This window comes from Bos grunniens, chromosome X (assembly GCF_055505025.1).
Source record: "Bos grunniens cultivar Pamir isolate PY7600 chromosome X, Bosgru_T2T1.0, whole genome shotgun sequence".
Classification (NCBI taxonomy): Eukaryota; Metazoa; Chordata; class Mammalia; order Artiodactyla; family Bovidae; genus Bos; species Bos grunniens.
This window is the reverse complement of record NC_141194.1, coordinates 15771522-15781384: the sequence shown is the minus strand read 5'-3', so window position 1 is coordinate 15781384 and position 9863 is coordinate 15771522. Positions and strand designations below refer to the sequence as shown.

The window sequence follows — 9863 nt, the reverse complement described above, 5'->3', positions numbered from 1 at the left end:
GTGCCTTAAAATTGGCCTACACAGATATTTTGCTAAATTGAAGAGTGAAAGAATTTTACCCCAATTTATTCATTTTTGTTTCTATATTTTTTTAATGTATCTGACACGTGTGATCTTATGAGAATATACACCATATCTCTCCACACAATCCTCAGGCATATCACATCTTCAGACTTCTGCCAATGTGCTTGGCATATTTCCAGGCCAAGGTGAAATCTGAATTTGCATACTCAAGACTTCCCAGAAACTCTCAGCTGCTCTGATGTCCTCACTTCTTTACCCCCACCTCTGTATTGCTCTAGGTATCTGGGTCCATGAAGTTATCTGCATTTGATTAACTGAGTAGAAGAGGAGATAGGCCTCTGAAGGAGGATCTCAAATACATGAAGTTCATCTCTATTCTTTGTATTTCAGATGCATGATATTTGTAAGTCACTATTTCTAGTTGCACATGTGATAGAAGCTTTGCTTCCTCCCTATACACAAACACATTGTCATATATTATATCATGATGATAGAAATAATTGCAAAGGTAAAGTAAATGATGGCCATGGTTACATTGTAAACAACTTAGTTAGAGCAGGTCTTTGTTATGAGAGAATATGTAAGGAAAGGGTTTATTGAAGTATGAGAGAGAGTCGTATCAAAATCAGGGCAACCATTCCATGTAAGAAGACCAGGTATGTATGCCCAAAGGCATAAGTGGTTTCAACGTATTCATACTGAGGATAATTTTGGGGCATAGGAATGAAAAAGCAGGGCAGATGGTGAATCATATAAGTATCTTGGTAGAAAATGTCTCAGATCATCCTTTTGTTTAGTAAAATTAAATAATAAAAATCATTACACACATAAAGATGGAATTTGTCATGTGATGTGAATGAGTAAAGTGCTTAAAATAATCACACAATGTTCTTTTCACCAGGCCATCAAGCTCTTTCCATTGTTTTTTCACATTTTCTTTTATGTCCTTCAGTAACTTGGTTTTGGACTGTACTTGATTTATATCCTGTTAGTATCATGTTCGGAGAAGGCAATGGCACCCGACTCCACTACTCTTGCCTGGAAAATCCCATGGATGGAGGAGCCTGGTAGGCTGCAGTCCATGGTGTCTCGAAGGGTTGGACATGACTGAGCGACTTCACTTTCACTTTTCACTTTCTTGCACTGGAGAAGGAAATGGCAACCCACTCCAGTGTTTTTGCCTGGAGAATCCCAGGGATGGTGGAGCCTGGTGGGCTGCCATCTATGGGGTTGCACAGAGTCGGACAGGACTAGTAGGATTCATTTTTGTAAAGGCCACTGCTTGAAGGACTCTGGATTTGTGTGTGCAATTGTGACTGCAATAAATAGGGCACAATTCCTAGCATATATGATAGACTCCAGATCAATATTTGTTGAATGAATGAAAAAAAATAGTGGCTTTAGACTGAATTATGGTGGCAAATTTGCACATAAACACACACACACTGACTTTTTTTACCATTATGGGGATGAACTGGAATTTTTTAAGATGTAAAGCTTAGTTCTGGAAAAGGGAATGGCAACCCACTCCAATATTCTTGCCTGGAAAATGGAACGAGGAGCCTAGAGGGCTATAGTCCATGGGGTTGCAAAGAGTTGGACACAAATGAGTGACAGGACCTCACTAAACTGGGGGGGGTTGCAGAAAAAAGATATAAAGCCTAGTTCTAAATAGGGATGCCTCTATTGATATTTGATTATTACGAACCCCACCCCCACCCCCCACAGGGTTCTCTGAATCTGAACTGGAGCACCTTTCCCTGTCCTTGCAGTGAGCTGCAGACACTTGATCTCTCAAGTGGAGATTGCCAAACCTTTGCAGGCAGAAACCTGGTCTTATTATCATCTTTGAAGTTCTCACTGCACCTAACTGAGGGCATACCCATAGAGAAGGTACTATTAGTATCCCCATTTTCAGATGAGGAAACTGAGGTTAAGCAACTGAAGTCATTTTAAGTTAAAGTCAGATAGTTAGTGGTGGAGACAGTGCTAGTGTCTGATCCCTGGCAGTGTGATGCCTGAGGCTCCTCTGCCTAGGGTAATGTATCAGAAAGGTAGCTGCTACCCTTTTTTTCCCCAAAAAAAGTAAAGTAAGTAGTCAACTATGAAATTACAACTCAAAGAATAAGAGTAACGAAACAACTAAATGTTCTAGACCTGCCAAGACACTGGAGTAACTTAGATAGAAATTACGCAATGGCAACCCACTCCAGTACTCTTACCTGGACGGAGGCCTGGTGGGCTGCAGTCCATGGGGTCGCTAGGAGTCGGACAAGACTGAGTGACTTCACTTTCACTTTTCACTTTCATGCATTGGAGAAGGAAATGGCAACCCACTCCAGTGTTCTTGCCTGGAGAATCCCAGGGACAGGGGAGCCTGGTGGGCTGCCATCTATGGGGTCGCACAGAGTCGGACACGACTAAAGCAACTTAGCAGTAGCAGCAGATAGAAATTATGAAACCATATTATTTCTGTCCTGGGTATTTACTCAACAAAATCCTGGCAAATAAATCCAATTCAAGAGACAGATTCAGGGGAATCAGTTGCTTTTCCCTCTCTGTAGACACTACATCGTTCAAGTGACAAGGAAGACCTAAAAGGAACCTGTTGTGTGAAATTAGTAGTATGGATCAAACAGAGTGTGGCCAGTCCTCTGGAATTGCCTGAAACTCTCCAGTGAGAAGCAAAGGGAATTTTTCTCTAGTATGGTGATCCTCTCACAGCTGATGCCCCATCCTCTGTCTCTCTTCCTTCTGGCCAGTTTGCTTCTTGAAGCTAGGCACAACATCCTTAAAGAAATGGGTGTCCTCTGCCTCTCTGCTTTAAATTATCAGTAGTTTGGGAAGCTTTGTGGAGTCTGCAGGACATGGGCCAATTAGGAGAACAACAGAGGGATGGGGGGAGTGGTGAGGGAAGAGACATACACAGGGAGACAGTGAGACATGGCGAGAGGTGAAACGACACTGAAAGTCCTTGAGAATGTACTGACTTTAAAAAGCCTTTTAAAAACCAATCACTAATTCAATATGATGAATTACCTTAAAGTAGCTTGTAGAGTGTTTCTTGAGGAGAATTGGAGGTCACTTCAAGCAAAATAAATAAACCACAGCTAATGTGTTGATGTTTTAAAGAGAAAAGGCAATCGCTAAAAGTGCCCATCCAATTTCCATGACTTACAACAGACATGAGAAACAAGGAATATGTTTATTGATCTGAAGTGATTCAAACAGTATTTTCTTTGTTCAAACCAATTTAGCTGGAGGAAAAGTCAAGAGTTTGCCTTGTGTGGGGGTGGTGGTAGGGCATTGTGGAGAGAAAGAGATTCTTTACATAAAAACCTGTTGTTTTTCTATCCTAGGGCCACTCACCGAAGAAGAATAACTGGGTTTCTATTAAAGCAAAGCAATTTTTGCCCCTGACCAAGCAATTTTTGCCCCTGATCACTATTGGTTTAGCTCTAGGCCCTTGAGACTCAAAGTAGGTTTGGAATTAGCAATATCAGTACAATCTGGGCATACATTAGAAAGGTAGACTCTCTGGCCCCACCCCAGTCCTAACTGAATCATAATCTAGTTAATCATAATCATAATCATAATCATGAAACGATTCATATGCACATTAATGTTTGAGAAGTACTAGTCTAGACAAACATGAATGGTTATTTAAACATTTGATAGACAAAAGAGATGGTTAAATAAAGGAGGAAATACTATCTGATAAAAGCACTTTTGTCCAAAGATTTGTTGGTGTTGATAAACTTGCTCCTATCCACTTAAGCCAGGTTTGAAGTAAAAACTTAATAGGCCCATTCTGAAATGACTTTTACTAGCTCCAGCGTCCTCATGGTTGACTGAGCTCCCACAAATGGTTGCTGACTTTGTTTGTGTCCCCAGGTGAGCAGAAATGAGTGAACAAGCAGAAAAGAGCAGTTCCGTGCGAGAGAGACCTGCACGTCAAAGTTCTCCTGAGAAACCAAGTGAGAAGGAACTGAAGCAAATGAAATGGTTGGATCCGCAGTTAAAACAGTTGTCATTTCAAAATCCTTGGCCTCAGGTAGCCAACTTTAATCCTCAACTAAGGCAGGAGATAAAGAAAGGGCAAATGGCAAAGAAGAATGAGCTTGTTCCTGAAAAACGTGAAGTCAACAAGTATGACGAAAAGGGCAGGCTCACCTTCAATGAGGCTGACCTGTGTGACTGCCTTGATGAAGGCTGCCTGGGTTGCTTCTACCCGTGCCCCAAGTGTAAGTCCACCAAGTGCGGGCCCACTTGCCGCTGCAACCGCCGCTGGGCCTACGACACCATAGTCGATGAGAATGGGGAGGTCATCAGCAAGATGCCATTCGACCTCTCAGACTAGGTGCAGCCCTCCAGGCTGATCAATTTTCTCTGCTTTGCACTTAAACCAGCCTCTTTTTCCTGGGTGAATTTTAGGACTGGGGGAAAAAAGTTTTAAAAATATAATTTAGTTAGTGTTCTCTGAAGCCGGTAAAGTGTCTGCCTGTAATGCAGGAGACCTGGATTCGATTCCTGGGTTGGGAAGATCCCCTGGAGAAGGAAATGGCAATCCACTCCAGCACTCTTGCCTGGAAAGTCCCATGGACAGAGGAGCCTGATAGGCTACAGTCCATGGGGTCGCAAAGAGTCGGACACAACTGAGCCACTTCACTTTCACTTTCTCTAACCTTCCTGCTGTGATGACTCAAATTCCTCCTCTGGTAACCAGCAACTCCATTGCTACTCTCCTCTCAGATTAAAAATCCCTTTCCTCTTTGCTGGTACCTTAGGAGATGGAGTTTTAGGATTTTTAGAATTCTGTAGCTGAGAGCTTGTCTTGACATAGAACTTATGTTTATAATGGCTAGTTACCGTTAGGATCTTACAGTTTATCAATTCTAAATCAGAATTGCTATTTGGATTGACTTGGCAGTGCATACTCATAGTCTCATTTTTTAGTGTTACTGTTTTAATATTAAAATGAAGTTTGTTTTTATTAAAAAAAAAACCCTTTAATAGGCCCTATGGCCCCATGGCCCAACATATGAGCACAAAAGCAGAGATTCAATTTAAGTGATATCCAAAATGGCAAGTGGAAGCAGACTTCAAAGGACACATTTTAATCTAATTGTCACATAAAAATGATTTAAAAGCATTTTTTTGGTGGCTAAGGTTACCAGCCACACAGAACTGGCCAAGGTGGTACAAAATTCCTAAGGCCTAAGTTGCATTTGGTCTTGGAGGTACAGGATTTAAGGCAATTCAGCTAGAGTTTCTGCTGACCTCAGTGAAGATACCATCTCAGAAGACTGATGTGGAACATCTGGGACAGGTTTGGCAGCTATTGTGCAAAACTGTTTTTAGGGAAAATCTCTATGAAAATGTTCACACCCATAGCGTCATTGGGAAAGTTTCTCTTCAGTCATCTTTGATACTGAGTTTTATTCAAATGATCTGTAAGGAGAAAATTGCTTTTTCCACTTTTCCATGTTTACCTCTCATGAACATTTAATTGCTTCTTCTGAAGCTTTGGATTGGGCACAAAGAGACTTTCCACTGAACACAGTTGTGCAGGCACTGGCTGAGGCTGCAGACGTAATGGGCTAAAAATAGACCGAAGGCCCCTATCTCCATCCCACCAAATGGCTATGTATGTTTACCCACTAGAAAATATTCACCTGAGACCACTTTTGCCTCTGACTAACTCACCTGAAATCTCTGTGTGGCAAATTCCTTAATAAAAATTATTAATTATTCATTAATAATTGATATTAATAAAAATTAATTAATTTTCCTTACTTTGATTTTTTTGTGTGTGAGAAAGTGTGTGTGTTTTAGACCCAAGAGCAAAAAGAAACTTATCCCCGCTTCCCTGAAGCAAATCCGTGTTTTGTTCTTTGACAAACACCAATCACTTTACATCAGAAATTCCTGATAATAGTGATATTAGGTTGGTACAAAATTTTGCCTCATCCGCCATATTCACCTGACCTCTTGCCAACTGCCCACCACTTCTTCAAGCATCCTGACAACTTTTTGTGGGGGAAAGGCTTCCACAACCAGCAGGAGGCAGAAAATGCTTTCCAAGAATTTAATCAAATCCTGAAGCACAGATTTTTTTTTAATTATTTATTTTTAAATTTTATTTTTTAATTGAAGAATAATTGCTTTACAGAATTTGTTGTTTTCTGTCAAAGCTCAACATGAATCAGCCATAAGTAAACATATGTCCCCTCCCTCTTGAACCTCCCTCTCATCTCCTTCCCCATCCCACCCCTCTAGGTTGGTACAGAGACGCTGTTTGAGATCCCTGAGATATACAGCAAATTCCCTTTGGCTGTCTGTTTTACATATGGTAACGTAAGTTATCCAGAGAAGGCAATGGCACCCCACTCCAGTACTCTTGCCTGGAAAATCCCATGGATGGAGGAGCCTGGTAGGCTGCAGTCCATGGGGTCGAGAGGAGTTGGACACGACTGAACGACTTCACTTTCACTTTTCACTTTCATGCATTGGAGAAGGAAATGGCAACCCACTCCAGTGTTCTTGCGTGGAGAATCCCAGGGATGAGGAAGCCTGGTGGGCTGCTGTCTCTGGGGTCGCACAGAGTCGGACACAACTGAAGTGACTTAGCAGCAGCAATGTAAGTTATCATGTTACTCTTGCCATACAGCCCGCTCTCTCGTGCCTTCTCCCCATGTCCATGAGTCTGTTCTCTCTGTTTCTCCATTGCTGCCCTGCAAATAAATTCTGTGGTACCATCTTTCTAGATTTTGTATACATGCATTAGTATACAATATTTATCTTTGTCTTTCTGACTTCACTCTGTATAATAGGCTCTAGGTTCATCCACCTCATTGGAACTGACTCAGATGTGTTCATTTTTATGGCTTAGTAATATTCCATTGTGTATATGTACCACAACTTCTTTATCCATTCATCTGTCGATGGACATCTAGGTTGCTTCCATGTCCTAGCTATTGTAAATAGTGCTGTAGTGAACACTGGGGTACATGTGTCTTCCGTAGTGACTATATCAATTTACATTCCCACCAACAGTGCAAGTGTTTATCCACACCCTCTCCTGTTTGTACACTTTTTGATGAGGGCCATTCTGAGTGGTGTAGGTGATACTTCATTGTAGTTTGGATTTGTGTTTCTCTAATAATGAGTGATATTGAGCATCTTTTCATGTCTTTCTTAGCCATCTGTATGTCTTATTTGGAGAAATGTCTGTTTAAATCTTTTCCCCATTTTTTAATTGGGTGGTTTTTCTGGTATTGAGTTCTATGAATGAGCTGCTTGTATATTTTGGAAACTAATCCTTTGTCAGTTGTTTGATTTGCTATTATTTTCTCCTGTTCTGAGGGTTGTCTTTTCACCTTTCTTATAGTTTCCTTTGCTGTGCAAAAGCTTTTAAGTTTAACCAGGTCCCACTTGTTTACATTTGTTTGTATAGGAGGTGGGTCATAGAGGATCTTGCTTTGATTTATGATATCAAGTGTGCTGCCTATGATTTCCTCTAAGAGTTTTATAGTTCCTGGACTTACATTTAGATCTTTATTCCATTTTGAGTTTCTCTTTGTGTATGATGTTAAGAAGTGTTCTACTTTCATTCTTTTACATGTAGCTGTCCAGTTTTTCCATCACTGCTTACTGAAGAGGTTGTCTTTGCCCCATTGTACATTCTTGCCTCCTGTCTTGTTCCATTGGTCTATATTTCTGGTTTTGTGAAGCACAGATTTTTATGCTACAGGAATAAACAAACATTTTTTGTTGGCAAAAATTTCTTGATTGTAATAGTTCCTGTTTTGAGTCATAAAGATATGCTTGAATCTATTTATAATGATTTAAAATTTATGGTCTGAAACCACAATTACGTTTGCAGCAAGCTAATACTTTGCTTGCTTTTACAGGTCATCGTAGACTAAGAGTTTAAGTAAAATGGGCTATCAGAATTAGTAGTTTTTCTTTTTAATGCTTAAACTGGTATCTAGCTTTGTTGAATTGGTGAAGATGGGCTTGAGAAGTACAAACTGAACTTTCATTCTAGTCAGAGAACAATCTTGTACTTCAAATATAGGAACCCAGGAACTTCCCTGGCAGTCCAGTGGTTAAGACTCTGTGCTTCCAGCACAGGGAATGTGGGTTCAATCCCTGGTCGGGGAACTAAAATTCCACATGCTGTGCAGCCAAAAAAAATGTTTTTTTTTTAATTAAAAAAAGGATGGTAACCAAAACTTGCTCAAAGCAATTTATCTGAACCGACCTGGAATCTTTGCAGTGCAAAAGTAGTTGTTATCACTGTCCATTTACCTGCTGAAATGCCCTTTGCATTTGAAAAGCAAAGAGGTAGTAGTGTTACCATGTTCGCAAAACTACGAGAGAAAGGTTGATAAACAATTTATAACCAGTTTCACAGCAAAGAACACATTTGTCTGAGCATTTGGAGGCTGCTATTTGCAGCCAGTTGACAATTCCCAAGGTGTGGTACGTAGCCCTCCAGGATGGTCCCCAGTGATCCTCTGATATTTTGTAATCCTTTTCCCTGAAGTGATGGCTGAATTTAGTGACTTGGTTCTAATGAACAGAATAAGGCCCAAGTGATGGTGACTGGAGACTTGGTCATAAAGGGCAATGTGGCCTTTCTTTTGCATCATGATCATCTGTTCTAGAGCAGGCCGGCTGCCCTGTGTGAGCAGCCCTATGAGGAAGCCAACATGAGAAAGAATTGGCAACTCTGGCCAACAACCTCGTGAGTATTTTTGGAAGGGGGTCTTCTTGCCTCATCAAGCTTTGAATGACTGTAGTCCTAGCTGACACCTCGATTGCAACCTTGTGAGAGACCTTGAGCCAGAACCACCCAGCCACGCTGCTTCCTGACTTTTCCCTCACAGAAACTGTGAGATAAGAAATGATCATTGTTTTAAGATGCTAACGTCTGGGGTAATTTGCTATGCAGCAATGGCTAGCTAACACAGAGGGGTTTTATGCTTCTTCTAGATTTATGCCTTTATTTATTCAGCAGGTATTTATTGAGAAACTTCCACATGCCAGGCATTGTGTTTATTGGATTCTCCAGACAAGAGTCTTGGAGCGGGTTGCCATTCCCTTCACAAACGCAATGTGTATGCAGAGGTTAATCATCTACTGAACATAGGAAACATATTTAAGGGACCCCTGGTTTCTGGGCACTATATACATAGCATACAGAAAAAAATTTTACCCTTGGAAAACTGTAGTGGTTATCTTTGGAAATACCATCTACCATCTAGGGTTACTACTGTATATTTGCTATTGATATATTAATGGCCCAACAAATATTTATAGACTGAATACTTCTCTGTGAATTGTGCTCACATGTTGAAACTAGAGATGACACTACAAACCCCTGTCCCTACTATGTCCCCTGAAAATTTGTGTATTGAAATCTAACTCCCAAGGTGATGGTAGTAGGAGGTGGGACCTTTGGGAGGTGATTAGGTCATTAGGGTAAAGCTCTAAGGAATGAGTCTCTTATAGAAGAGACCCAAGAGAGCTCCTTTACTTCTGTGAGGACCGTTAGGCCAGTATAATCTTTCTAGCATGCCATATATGTATATACATATCAAATGCCATTCATTTCAGCAATGAAAAATTATCTCTAACATATTTATTAACATCCTCTGGCTGTAGATTTAGATAATGACATTTGTAGTGCTTCAACTTCTCTGGAATGTGGGTTCAAATGCTAACTAACCACCTCTAAGGATTAATCTAAGGATTGATTAATCTAAGGATTAGCTTTAAGGAGTAAAGTTCATTCATACATGTTTACACGTTTACACCACACTGTTTATACC

At 40.6% G+C, this 9863-nt stretch overlaps 1 pseudogene across 1 annotated transcript; it reads left to right on the top strand.

Moving 5' to 3' along the window:
• Positions 1-3913: 3913 nt before the first annotated feature.
• LOC147339857 (ARL14 effector protein-like pseudogene) lies at positions 3914-5815 on the top strand (annotated as a pseudogene). Its single transcript, XR_015158825.1, has one exon. The product of XR_015158825.1 is annotated as an ARL14 effector protein-like pseudogene (transcript).
• Positions 5816-9863: the final 4048 nt, after the last annotated feature.